Below are 14,659 nucleotides of genomic sequence, written 5' to 3' on the forward strand. Positions count from 1 at the left end.
ATTTGTGTATGACTTTTCTTCATTTTTACTCCTTAACCGTAGTACTTTTCCTAGTTTCCTAGAAATAACGAGGAATTTAATAGATGTAATATCTTAATATTAATTAACCATATTAATTAACTAGCCATACAGACTACACTTCTGTCATCATAAATTTACAAATTTTTAATTTGTTTTATCACCTTTGCTTATCTAGAGGATTTCAACTTTTAAAAAGTCAATTTAGAAAATATCATTAAATTCTTTCATCCGTAGTTTGGTAAATTATTCCCAATTAAATAAAAAATTTCAGCATTCGCAAATTAACTTAAAACATAATTGAAGATCCTTTTAACCAGGAATAAATTGTTCTGGTGTAAATTTCAATTTTGGAAAATCAATTTAAAACGTATCGTTGGGCATTCCTTTACCAGTAATTTTGCGATTAAATTACGCTCTCTGAGATATAAGCAAATGTTCGGATAGTTTTGAACGCTAGTTGTATATTGGGGCTTGAGCGGCGGAGCTACCACGTCTGACCTAATTTTTGCAAAACAGTCGGCGCAGTGGAACGTTAGCGCGATGCTGGCCACCAACGATGTCGTCGACATTATCCGGCACTGTTGTGATCATCGGTAAAGACTATGGAGAAGCGTTAACCGGAAAGTCGAGTAGAATGTTAGAAACGTTATTTAGAAAGTCTTTTACGATCAACAATCTTCTCTTCGTCTAACACTCCAATTGCGATAGACGTATTTTGGGGATTTTCCTCGTGCTACTTTAAATTGTGGAATTTATCGCGAGCCTTTAATTAAAATTTACAATTCTCCCTCTGTAATTAGACTATTTTCTATCACACGTTATTGTACATACCTAAACATAAAAATTATTCATAAGCGTCACACAAATATTCCCCAAAACATCTCCTAGTTACGCGGTATGATACAATCCTGACAAAAATAAAAAGGAAGGATAAGAAAATTATGTCATGAAAATTCTCATTTGAATCAAACCAATACAAACGAACGCACGAACAAAGTTTTAACGAATCAGCAATCCAATCAATCTCATCGACCAATTCCAAACTAAACCATATACGCATTGAGCAGAGGCAGAGAAAAAGAAAACAAGGAAAATCATGACGGTGGCGGCGTCGCGGTGCCCCCCGGTTTTCCGGATGTTACGTTACTGTGCTACGGCGACGCCACACAGAGAATCGTTCCGTCAGTCGGGTCTCGGCCGCCGTAAACGTTAATACGACAGCGCACAAGCTCATCGTTTCGGCTCGGAAGCACCGAGCTTCCTCGCGGTACGTTCGTCGTTCTACCGTCCTACCAGTTACCTCTCTACCATTTCACGAACCAAACAACCCTCTTATAATCCCTCGATCCATCCCTGTGCCAGCAAACATCGCCAATTTCCGACTAAGTTCGAGTTGTCAAATCCGTGTTGACCCCAGGTGTCGTCAAAAACGTCTGGACCAGTGTCTGCGTGTCTGTGTCGGGTTGTAGACCCAGCTTCCGGTTGCACCAGGTGCCCTGCGTCAGCATCGCCGCGGTTTACTATCCGTGCACCCCTTCTGCGTGCAAAGTGGGGTGAAAGGACGCGGTAGGCGGCTATATAGGCACTCAGGTAACCTTCTGCAACGGAGAATGCGGATGCAGCCGTGATTTCTGCTTCTCTATCGACGAGACTAGTGCGAATGAGACTGACAGATCCGTGTTTGCGGTTAGTTTTTGGTTAGATTGGTCTTGGGACGTTCTTTCGTGAGCTTGGTATGATTTGTTGTAGTTTCTGGGCTTGTGGCAATTGAAGATTTAGATTTGTACTGTTTATGTGCCGTATTTGTGTTAATTTATACTTCAAGGGGACACTAAGGTTGCTATAGATGGGATTTTTGACTTGATTAAGGGTTGCGGTTTGTGGAAGTGTAAGGGGTTTTTGTTTTGTAGAAACGTGGGGTTAACAGTGACGTTTCTTCGTTGTTATCGATATTCAAGCTGTCTTTGGAGATCGTTGTTCTGACGATTGGAACGTAGGAAACGAGGTGCACGTGGCGCCGGTATTACGCGTTCTTTGTGCACAACATCGTTCCCCATGTCAGACTGTGAACTTTCATACAAATTTCTTCTCGTCTCGTGAGTTACGAATAACGAATGCTCAAAGAAAGTTCATAATTTTAAACGTGTTAATTTCCAGTAGTCTTTCGCTGTCACCGTCAAGTACGTTTCCTAACGCCTCGTATTTCTGACGAATTTTAATCCCATCTGAAAATTATTTACCACAGACTTCAACTTCTTCAAACCTTTGCCTTTCGTAATCCAGGCGTTCAAACTTTCTCAAACACTGTTCAACGCTTCGTTCTGATTCCAGAGAAGCGTAATAGAAAACCCTATCAGACACACAGACAGCTGAACCTACCCTCAAACCAAGCCAAACCACTCCAATCCTTTTCAAACTCATTTTTATCAACTTCTGCACCCGATTTCTCGCCGATGTAGTGCGTGATCGTCGCGGAAATCCGCGTAGCCGACCAGTGTGGCATTTCTGTGACCAGATGTACTGGACGGGCATGTGTCCTTTGGGACTACGCGTTCTCGTACCCTGGTGAAGTAGCCGGAAGAAAAACAGGCCCGAGGCAGCCAGTAAGCCAGCAGAAAAATGGATCTGTTCGATTCGAAAGAGGGTTGCGCGGCCGTGTGGCTTGCTACCTGTTGTCTGCTGCCCACAACCGCAAACTTTTCCGCGCTAACGTGCCTGGTGCGTGACGCGACCCATCGCCAACCGCTCTCTTCCTCTTGTCTGCCGATTTTCCACGGTCATTTCCGGCCTAGGGGTGTCTGCACACCACGAGGGTTGAATTTTTGGATTCAAGAACCGGTACTTGTTGTTTTGTCACATTGACGGATGTACGATCTGTTGGACATGATAGTTGCTTTCGGATTTGGCAGGTTTCAGCTGGTTTGATAATTTTCTTGCTTCAGGGAACCAGTTAATGGCTTTTTGAACGATTTGGGCAGGGGGTGGTGGTGGGAATTACTTGTAATCGAAGCTTTGTGGTATCTGTCAGTGATTAATTGTCAAAATTGGAAGCGTATGATAGTGTTGGTACATGACATAGTAGGTATGACACTGTTTGAGGGTTCTTCCGCTTTGGAAAAGCAGATAATGGATTTTTCAGTAATTTTGACAGAGAATTGGAAGTATTTGGAATTGGAAGTCTACAGTAGTGATTGGATAGGTAGAAATTGACGATATATGGTAATATTCGTGCTTACACAATAGGTCTGGGATCAATTGGAAGGAAATGTCTATGTAGTTGATACTGTGGGTATAGGTTAGTTTGGAAAAGTTGCTTGCCATTATGGGGTTTGGGCTGGATAACAGATATCTGGTATACCCTTAGGTAGCGAAAGTTTCTAGTTAAACTTTTACTATATTCCTGATAGTTTTATTATTAGTTTATTGGATTAATGTCAGTAGCCTGAAAAGTGGACTGGCAGTTGTGGAATTTGGGGTAGATAAGGGATATTTAGTACACAATAGCTGTCAGTAGTTTCTGATCAGTGTGGTAGTGTGGGTATTATATCAGTGTGAGTAGTAAGGTTATCATATCAGCATATTTGTAATTCCATCATTATTGCAAGTAGAATTCTCTTACTATTATTATATTAGAGGTTTCGTTAATAATTTTGTTATATTTATTTGTTATAGAAGAATTTTTATTTACAAGAAATAATTTTATGTTATGTAATGCTTCGCAAGATAACATTTTGTACAAAAGAATGGTAAAATGTATGATTTACGTACAAGGAGAATTTTATTGATAATTGTATAAGTAAAAGTGGAAATATATCATTGGTGAAAACTTCTGACAGTCACTATATTTTAGAGGAAGCAATTGCCCTCTGAGAATGTAAAATATTTGGTGTTAACGAGCGTTAAGGGATTCTTGAGTATGTGCTTGAAAGTTGATTATTAAAACGATAGAACATAGAAAATAGCTCCAGTATTTTGGAGCTTTAAAAATTCAATCGCAACTTGCCTTTGTTCTTATGTTCGCGTCACAGTATGTGCTTATGCAAAGCCGAATACCTGAATGCCATTTGTTCAAGCAGATGGAGCTCATACAATCAAAGGATTTATTAAGCTGATCGGAACGCTTATTCCTTTCATTCCTTTTTGAAGAAAAAAAAGCTTTTCTTTATTGATATTTATTCCATGCAATCTTTTATATTATATAATTTTTTTTACATTTCTCGTACTAATAATTACTGTGAGCATATTTTGAACATCTGTCTCAAATTTAAATTATACAAATTATAAGGATGCACATAATACTTGAAATAAAATATTGCTTACAATGAGCAATAGTTGAGATCAATCTTCTATTTAGATCCCATTTCTCAATTTCTTAAATTTGCAACAAAGTGAGTTTAACAGCCTGAATTTGTTGTCACTCCTGTATTTTTTAATTAGAAACAAATAAAGGTGTTCACGTATTTAACGAAGTTTCTACATTCAAATGATTAAAAAATTGTCCAAGTTGCATTTTTGAAATCCGGAAAAGTTCTTGGATTTTCATCGTATCCTTTAAAGTACAACGATGAGACATCGAGAAAATAATAGGAAGCGAAACCAACGTCTGGAAGCAAAGGTGCAGCGACTCGTAGTTCGCGCGAAATAGGTTCGCTGAAGCAAGTGAAATAAAAGCGTGCCTAGTCAGCCGAATCCCGCGGGGAGTTTGTTTCCGGGACTGAAAAGTCGTGGAAACTGTGCTGCGCAACTTTCACCGTATCGGAGTACCGCGTTGTAAAATTTAATCGCTGCCTGACGAACGAAAACGGCTGTCCCCTTGGCTTTATATACTTATACAATGGTGATTTATTACCTGTCACGAGGAAATTCCAATCTTTTGTTAAGAAAATGTCAATCTTTTTCTTCCTGAGGAAATATTGCAATATCACCCTTAGATAAGAAAATTCCAATTCTTTTGTACACGGAAAAGTTCGAATCTTTACCTCAATGGAAACCTCAATTTGTTATATAAAAAGTAGATTTTAGATATCTTTCGTAATAAATTTTATGATATTCTTTTCTTTTCGTTTAATTTGCCTAGTTTGGTCGGACTGTAAGCTGCTATTACAATTAAGGTTAAATTATTTGATTTTATTCCTGTATTCCATATTTGTTATATTCATTTCATGTCCTATATTTCGTATCATATTTATTTTATTTCGTTGCATATAAATGCAACATTGGACAGAATCCTACAGTCTGCTCTATGTTCTATACTCCATTTCGTATTCCATATTCTATATTTTAAATTGTATTTAATTTTTTACTTTACATCTAATTTCATATTCCACAATACAATGTTATACGTACATTCCATTTTCACACTCTCCATAATAGAACATTAATTTACATCATAGTCTACAGAACGGAAATTAATATTAAATATCTAGCAATTATATACTCTAACGCAAATCTAACCTAACCTATCTCTTTATACTCTGCATATACCATTCTACCGAATCAGACGAATGTTAACATGATTTAATTCAACATTTTAATTAACTTGAAGTTTCCAATTAGATTTTTTAATCGAAATACGATGAAATAGAAAATCATTTTTATTCCGTGATCTTCTTCAAACGTTGAAAATTGTCAAAGACCTTCCTCGTTACAAAGAAAACTGTCGATAAGCGGATTAAACGATAGTTAGAGCGTAGTGACGGCGCTATTGAAGTGTTCTTTCATGGAAACGCGTGGCAAGAAAGCGGTACAAAGGCGATAACTCGACAATGCTTCTTTCCACAGGCAAATTCGTTTGGTTTCGTGTTTGAGCTGGCAAAGTTTGATTCCGTCGAATCGTGTCACACACCAGGCAATCGAATAAAGAAACAAAGAAATTGAGGGAGAAGAAGAGACGAGTTGCTTCGATTTGCTTTCATACCATACTTTTTCGCTTTGTTGAAGTTGGAAGAAAATCCGACCTGTTTTCGGAAGTCCGTTTGAACATGTTTGTGGATATCCATGAAACTAAAATTGTATTGGAACGAGTATCTGTGGTAATGCATTTATTGGATATTGTCCCGAGATGTAGACCAGTGGCCAAAAGTTTGGAAGCATTACATGTTTCATAAATTACAAGAACGTAGACAACAGTTAGAGGAGAATTCTGTTAGTTTGAGAAATTTGTGCCTCGAAAATTTATTAACCCAAAAAGGATCGTTCATCATATCTGTAGCATTAATTTGCAATTAATATTGAATAATTGAGTGATTCGAAATATCTGAAATTGTAGCAGCTGCATATAAACTCTATGCCAATAAGTAGAACAGAAACGTATGTGGTCAGGCGAGTACAAAAGAAATCCACCTAATAACCTCTTCTTCTTTTGCTCGAACTTTATTTCGAAATTTACTTCTCTTATACCGCGATCGGTATCAAAGGATATCACCTTTCCTCTCATTCCATCACATTTTCACCATAGCCACGTTCTTTACCGTAGAAAAATATATTCGTTTCCGAGAGAGTAGAAACGAGGAGGAAAGAAAGCACTGGGAATTCATCGTAGCTACCGCGATAAATCGCGTTTATAGCCGCACGAACGAAAAGTCCGCCTACCTCGATAAAAAAGAACTTGCTCTGCAAGCTGACTGCCTTCAGCAGCTTCTACCGTGCCTCACGCGTATTCAGCTTTTCTTTCCGTTTCATTAACGGCCGGATTTACAAAATTTATCGAATAGCAGAGGGGCAGAAGAAGGATGGGAAAGGTTAAACGGAAAGCTACACAGCGTTTTAATAAAGAACGCCACGTATACGAATTAATCTATTGGACAAAAGTGCTATTTATCAAATCTCTAAAAATTTCTTCCTTAATCGAGTGCCGAGGGATTGTTTGTTTAAAAATGCGTCGAAAATGTGCTGTGCAATTTTTTCGTACGGGTCTTCGTTTCGGAGAATATGGAATTTGAAAATTCGTGCAGTAGTGTCTTCCTGACAAACCACCCGATCTTCAGGCTTATTTATTTAAGAAATGAAGCGGTAAATAAGAGAATTCTATTCTACGTTTTTTGTCCACTTTTTCACGAAGAATTGACCCTTGCTGGTAGTTTTACTTGTCATTAGGTATAGCATGACAAAAATCGACTTTTACCATTTTAATAAATTTGACAACTAGAGATATTTTGAAATTTGGAATTTTTATAGCTTTATGAATTCTTAGGAACTACGTAATCGTAGATATACACTCACAAGTTAATTTCGTATCAATGGTAATTAAAATAGATTATTTTAAAAATATTGATATCGATTAAAGATAATAGATTACACGAAAACGCAGATTTCACGAGCGAAAATAAACAAAAAGTTCATCGTTCGCGCAGATAGGTCCATTTCCTAGGTGTAGTTTACGGTGTGTGACTTCGTTATCGCACGCAGCTTCTGTCATCAATTACGAGGGGTTCGATGACTATAACCACGGGCAGTCATCGATTGTCAACGCAGAGCCCCTGGAATATGTCAATTAATTGCACCTGATCGTTAACAGCGCGATACAAAATAAAATTATCCACACCCTCAAAGGGAGCACTCAATAAATACACCAGCTATTGTCTATTCTCGCAATTATGTAACTTATTACACTATTTTTGATACCAACAAAATTAAGGGAAATTTATTATTTAATTGCCACAAATAAGGATTAAGGACAATTTTCGTAATACTAGAGATGTTCCATATATTTAGAAAAGTCATAAAAACAAGATAAAATAGTACGTTTTAAACGATTAATGAATATAATTTTCACTATGGTATATTTTATTTAATGAAAAAAGAGTTTCTAGAAAAAGACTGCTAACGATTCTCATTCCAGCATACTTCATTCTATTACTTTATTTTATCCTCATCTTATCTTCAGTCCCCCACTCATTGTCTTCAATCGTACATACTTCCATTTTATATTTCTGCGGATTATTTTTATAAATCCATCTACAAAATGTATTCCACATTGGTTTGAATAAACGAACTTAAAAGGCTTGAATAAATCGAGGAACGTATTTCAAGCTGGCAGTCGTACAAATTAGCAAAAGGAAAATGACAGTATGATATTCTTTAATCCAGCAAAACATTTCCGCTAGCTATTTTTAAACGCAGAACAGCGGGAAAACGTGAGCATCTACGTCAGAAGGAAACAAAACCGCCTCGTTTTCTGTTCAATTTATCAACGACACTTAGCTCAGCCTCATAAGAAAGAATCGCGTATTACAGGCTTAATTGCGAGTGGCTCTTTTATCGCGAACCGTGCCGGCCATCCTGGCTTAATTAAGCAACCCTGAATAGCATTCGTGCTTTTATCAACCCACCCTTTTGTATCTTGGCAAACGTAACGCAATGAGGGAAGAAAATTGTAATAACAACAATTCTGCAATGAACGAAAGTTACACTAACACCTTATATGTATTAAAGTAGTACTAGATTAAGTTTCGGATGATAAAACAATCTTTCCTTTTGTAAGGCAAGTTTTTCTTTGGTCTTAGGGGTAAGTTGTTCCTCTTTGATCATAAAGATATTTTTACTTGGTCTTTCATATTTGAAGAAAATTAATCTCTTTAAAATTTGTTGCTTATGAAAGGAGAATAGGATGTTTGCCTATATACGATCCCTTTGTACTTATAATACTATATTTCGTTTTTACATTCAATTTATGTCTTTGTTACTAAATTTTGTATGTCTACTCTAAGAACTCCATTAACCACAAACTTCAAAGAAACTTCAATGTTGAAAACAAGAGTTTAACTAAACATAGCTTTGATATACTAATAACACTAATATGTACTAATATAATGCTCGAAGAGCATAACTAAAACAGAAAGATATATAGTAGAGTATTGAAAAACAGTGTTTTGTATCTCTCAGAAAGTCAGCGCCTTCAATTCTCTTTTATACTAATTTCTAAGAAATAATAAATTTCATTATTGAAAGCAAAGATTTGATATGTCTGATTATATACAGTCCATCGCTACTTGTTTCACTGTATGTGTTGCCTGGAACCGTGTCAGATGTTTTAATCCACTAAAAGAATAGTCTATTAACTACAGAGATTATTCGGATATCAAGGACCATTTAATGACGACAATTCTTTAAACTCGCTACTAATTTCATTTAGCACCTTAAAGTCCTACGAAAGATACGAAACATTAAAATCCCCGGTAATCGAGCTCGGACACGTATTAACATTTCTTGCAGTACGGTCGAGATGAATGGACTGCAAGCAAACAGTTATACAAATTAATTAATCACATGACGTATAGTTTAATCACCTATGGTATCGTATAATGAACCATCATCCTCGAAGACGAGCTCTGGAGAATGAAACACTTGGAACATCCTGTACCAATTAGCACCATTAATTTCGAACCTTGACACTGACCAATCAGAAGACGATTTTAACTCAAACTGACCTCTAACGTGAACTTTGACCTGAACCCTACCCTTGGACGAATAAAGCTAATTTCCCTCTCTCCAGTTTCGAGCCTGTATTTGCTGCAGGGATAAGCGAGATTATATAGAAACTAGTTGGTTTTCGAGTAAAATTGAAAATTATTTTTCTGGTTACCTGGAAAACGATTTGATATTTTTTAAGAGAGATCTTTTACTCGAAAATTTCTTAATAATATTGCTGCACGTGAATAAATCTTTAACGCGGATGAAAAAGTGGAGAAGTGAAGAAGAGTAATTTGTAATTGAATAATTGGTGAATTTCAATATTCTTGTTGATATCTTTGTCTGGAATATTATTTGCGATCTTTTTTTTTATTAAAAATACAGGAGGCTGTTTTTCGATAAAACAACATCCATATCTCTATTTCTTTATCGTGGGCTTTGAACGACATCTACTATAATTTTCTTTTATATTCAAGAATTTAAATCGTTTGAGAGAAATAAATCGAAGGCGAGATTGCAATATAGCGAAGTAAGTAGGGTGGGATTGTATATGATCAGACATCGTACATTTCTACGAAGGTTTCAGTTCTTTATTTTTAGATATAACGTCAATATATGTAACACCTGAATGATATTATTCGAAATACAGTACAAATTCCAAATGAATAAAAAAAAACAAGTTGAAAAAGTGAGAACACAGAAAATTGGTAAAAAAAAACAAAAATAAAAACCATATGTTACACGTAAATAGTATTAAAAATACATTAAGCGCAATAAAAGTTCTAAATGAATAAAAAAAAAGCGATGAATAAAACATAAAAGGTTCGTAAAAAAGTAAAGAGGAAATAAAATAGCTTCGACCACTACATTCTACGACCCCATATACTGTCAACACTTAACACAGTTGTCGATGCTGAGAAACAAAGACAGCGGTATAAATCGATGACTCGCTGGTCGACTCGCGCTTTCGTTTAAGGAAAAATTAATCAGCAATCGGGTTCACTGGCAGATTATTGATCGTGAAAGGGCTGCAGAAGAAAGTGTCACCTAACGGCACGTAACTTGATTTCCTGTTTATTCGATACGCGGAAATCTTTAATCGGATTTCAAGGAAGATAGAGTCCTTCCTGTAAAGTAACGTTTCAGACGCAACCCCATTGGGATACTACCATACCATAAGCAAATTGTTTCTGCCTCCACCGTAGAAAATCAGATACTCTTATTGAATCTTATTTTTACGCCTTTACCTCTTTTCTTACGCTTCCATGGTTATACGCCATATTTTCCTGTAGAAAATTTATCGCGATGCTGCTATAAATTTTATTTTTGTATTATTAAATACTTTCTGATAAACAAAACGATCAAATGTTTATCGCTGCATTTATTTTTCAGTTATTTTATCGTAAACTTGTTGTTTTATTTATATTATACCTGCTTTATAATCTGCAGAATATTCTGAATGAATATCTTTATAGGAGTCTGACGGTGTCTGACTATCTACGGTCTTGTTCACGTCGCTATATTTCAATCTTGTTCTCAATTTATTTTTATCACAATTTTATCAAGCAGATGGCTCTTTAAAGATCACGATAAGAAAGATCGAGGTAACGGCTTCCTCTGTTTTTAATAAAATAAAGATATACATGAAAAATTAAAAAGGAACGAGAACCGGACTGACCATATGTGGTCTCTTTCTACTTGCACTTTCTCTTTCTACCGCGATATCTTCGTTAGATGATCTAGATTTTTTAATATAAATGAAAGTTTTAGAGGAGACGTAACATAATGCTCATAATGAGAAAGAAATACATTTATTTTTACGTTCAAGGAATCTATATCTCCGTCTTTCCATCAAAACGAAGAATCAATAAACACGAATATTAATCTCGTTATTATACAGCCTAATAGATTCTCATTGATCGTAGACGGCAACATTTTTCTTCTCTGTAAAAATCATTTAATACATTTTTAACAAATTTTACAAGTCGATTAATTAAGAAGAAAATAGAAGAAATTGTTTATTAATTATCGAACACGAATGTACTTTTCTCAAATGATGCAAAATTATCATACAACATTTTTTTCAACGTACCACGGCTTCATTAACTCAATACGACAGATGAAACTTTGTAAAATACTCTATTGTTCATCGTTATCCCGCTTCAAGGCCGCTTCCCATGTACCGTAGACATTCCTTGCTTTGCGGTGAAATTTCGAGCTTCTCAGCGAATTTTCTCGACACTTGACGGTCCTCTGTCCTTTGTGGATCCAATTTCCTGGCAACTCTCTCGGTGACTTTTTTTTCCGTATTTTTTTCCACTCACCGACAAAATTGAAGAACTTCTACGCAACGAAGGGAAGGGGGAGGGTCCATAGCCAATCACAGTGTAAAAAGAGCTTCTCGACCAATTTGCGGACTAATGGTTAATAAAAACCCACGCAGCTTGTGAGGAAATTAAAAATTCCAGCCTCGACCCAGTTGATTACTTCGATACCACCGCGAGTCACGCGTTTATGCTATTTTCTTAAATCGTGATTACGCCTGTCAACCTTCTTCGTGCGGATTTTCTAAGAAATCTGGAAAAAGTACTTTGCTATTTTCTATTTAAATGTCGTTCTTAAGGTTCAAACGAAATGTGAGAAAACGTATTAGATCAGATATAATGAAATTACATTTTGTAATATGCATTATAATAATAATTAATAAAGATTGTAGTATATGTTAAATTTAGTAGCTATTATAGTAATATCATGCTATTAGGAAATAAAGATAGAGTGTAAAGATATGAATATTATTTAATGTTAAAATTTTAACGTGTCGTAAACTATATAATAAATGTTGTAGGAAAGAAATACTGTGATTTTTTTAAAGATGTTATTACAGGAATAGTAAATAATAAATATTACGTATGAATATTTTAATAGTAATTAAAATTTGTAAATATTATTATAAAGGATTTTAAAAAGTATTATCGTAAATAGTATGTTAATTATTAATTCACTTATCCCATTTCTTAGCTGTGATATTTTTATGCAATAACAATTTTTTCGCTGCAAAGATCACGAATGAAGAAATATACTAGCGACGGAAAATGTGGTAAATTGTAAAAGTAGAAAAAGACCGATAGCAAATGTGGCAGGTGTAGGAAAATGCTAGTACAACGATTGAATATGACGAAGGAATATTTTCACGAAAATAATTTTTGTAGAAAATCAATATTTGATTTGAAATGGACAAAATTTTATTGCGTTTTATTTAGTAATTGTTTATGACTGTTGTGAATATTTCTATAAAATCAGAGGTAAAATTTGTCACTCTTCTGAAATGGGGAAAAATGATAACTTTGTTTCAACTTTTGAGGTACTACAATCGTTCAATAAATGTAACGAAGATTTTTATCGAAATATTTAAACAAAGATGGAGTTTTTTAAATTTCATTCTGTTTAATTTTTCGACACAAATGAAGCTCTTACGTATGAAATAAGAATGTCTTCGCATTAACAAAATTTTTCAAATTAGAAATGCTTGTATCTAAAATTATTTCAATTAATGTTTGAAATATTACTAATATTATAATACAAGACGTATATCAACCAATTTTGAAGATTATTTCTACCAATAAAACGGCAAAGTTCCATTTCACTGACTGTATTGTTAGCAGGCAAAAGAGACGCGTTATATAAATCCATTCTGAAAATTATTTCTGCATACAAAACAAGGCAATCCCATTTAAACAATGAGGTCATTGCAGAACACGCAAGTCATATAGAATAATTTTAGAGGTTATTTATACATATATATATATATAATAAAACAGTTTCATTTCGAACATATTATCTGTCAATCTTTTATTATTATTTACTTAAAATAATATTTCTGTACAGAAAACTTGATAAATTAAAATTCGACGAATCAATTCTCTTGGAAAATATGTTATTGAGGAATGATATATTCATACAGATGATTCGTTGGATTTTCATGTAATGCTAAATGCTCTTTCGAGCAGGAAATCGAACCGTTCCATCCGCGAATTTGATATTAGTCGACGAGAAATCGATATTCGAGAAACCTTTACCAAGATTTCGAGCATTTTCTCTAAGAAGTTTCCTAGGAAATTGAAAATCTCGGCTACGTGCGACTGAAAATATTACCAGACTATTGTAGATAATCGAAAATTTTCAGAACCGAATTAGGACGAATGTGTAACGCAATAAATCAAGTACGTAATTAGTTAACGATTAATATTTTAATAATCGAGTAGATAGGCATCCTTGCAAAATAAAATAATTTGCAATTAATTCAAAGATCCACTAACTCACTTGAAATTCTACTAAGAACAAGGAAATGATAACAATACAAACTTGCTGATGAGTGAAGTAACTTTGTATCAGCTTTTGAAGCTTCCAAAACTTTGAAATTAACTGACTTATCAACTGCAACTCGTCTCTCACGTCTCTCTCTCTCTCTCTTTCTCTCTCTCTATCTCTCACTTTTTACATCATGGTCATCTGATAGTGAAACTCTTTTAAAGAACACATGCTTTCCTGTCGTTAGCGACGAGGGTTGCAAGTCCTTCCGCAATCGACAATCAGTTGATCTGTGTTCCTCTGTACGAGAACACAGCAACCATCTTCAGAAACTAGTCCAGGTCATCATCCTCCACCGATCGACGCTTTCTACGCATATTTCGTAACCCTGTGCCAAACTAGTCGAAATAGAACGCCCTACTCTAGAGGACCTTGAAACAGATTGCTTTAGCAAAGTATCTGACGGAAAGTTTCAAAGGTGATCTGATGAGAAGTCAAATAAGTCATTCAACTAAAGGGATCTAGATACCGAAAGCAAAGAAAGAGAAAGAAAGAGCACAGTGAAGCAAGCAGACTGAAAGCTGAGCTGTTGAATTAGCTGAAGAGCTCTATAGTAAAGAGGAGCAACGATTAATGAATGGTTGGCGTGAAAAGGATGAGCCTGGGAATCGATATCTAGCGTGTGACGTCTAATTGCTCCAACCGACTCAGGCTCCTCCATCCCAACAGGTATTTCCAGTTCTTTCGTCGATAAAAGAGGATAACTGTAGGGGTGAGTGGTATTCGACGTGTATTCGGTGTTAGAAGATAGTTAGGGAGCCTCTTCGTTCGATCCTCGTGGTGTTTGTGCGAGCTGAGGCCATTCTCGATGAGGCACAGCTAGGTCTGTCTTCACTTTGTGCTGTGTGTTCGTAGATAC

The 14,659-nt window shown here is 35.5% G+C and overlaps 1 long non-coding RNA gene across 1 annotated transcript; it reads left to right on the forward strand.

Annotated features, from left to right (window-relative positions):
* The first annotated feature begins 1,214 nt into the window (after nucleotides 1-1,214).
* LOC138188170 (uncharacterized) lies at nucleotides 1,215-14,649 on the forward strand. The gene is made up of 3 exons (XR_011175386.1): nucleotides 1,215-1,611; nucleotides 2,353-2,624; nucleotides 13,988-14,649. It is a non-coding gene; the product is annotated as an uncharacterized LOC138188170 (long non-coding RNA).
* The last annotated feature ends 10 nt before the right edge of the window (nucleotides 14,650-14,659 follow it).

This window comes from Bombus flavifrons, chromosome 16, assembly GCF_040668555.2.
Source record: "Bombus flavifrons isolate JBK064 chromosome 16, iyBomFlav1_principal, whole genome shotgun sequence".
Taxonomy (NCBI): domain Eukaryota; kingdom Metazoa; phylum Arthropoda; class Insecta; order Hymenoptera; family Apidae; genus Bombus; species Bombus flavifrons.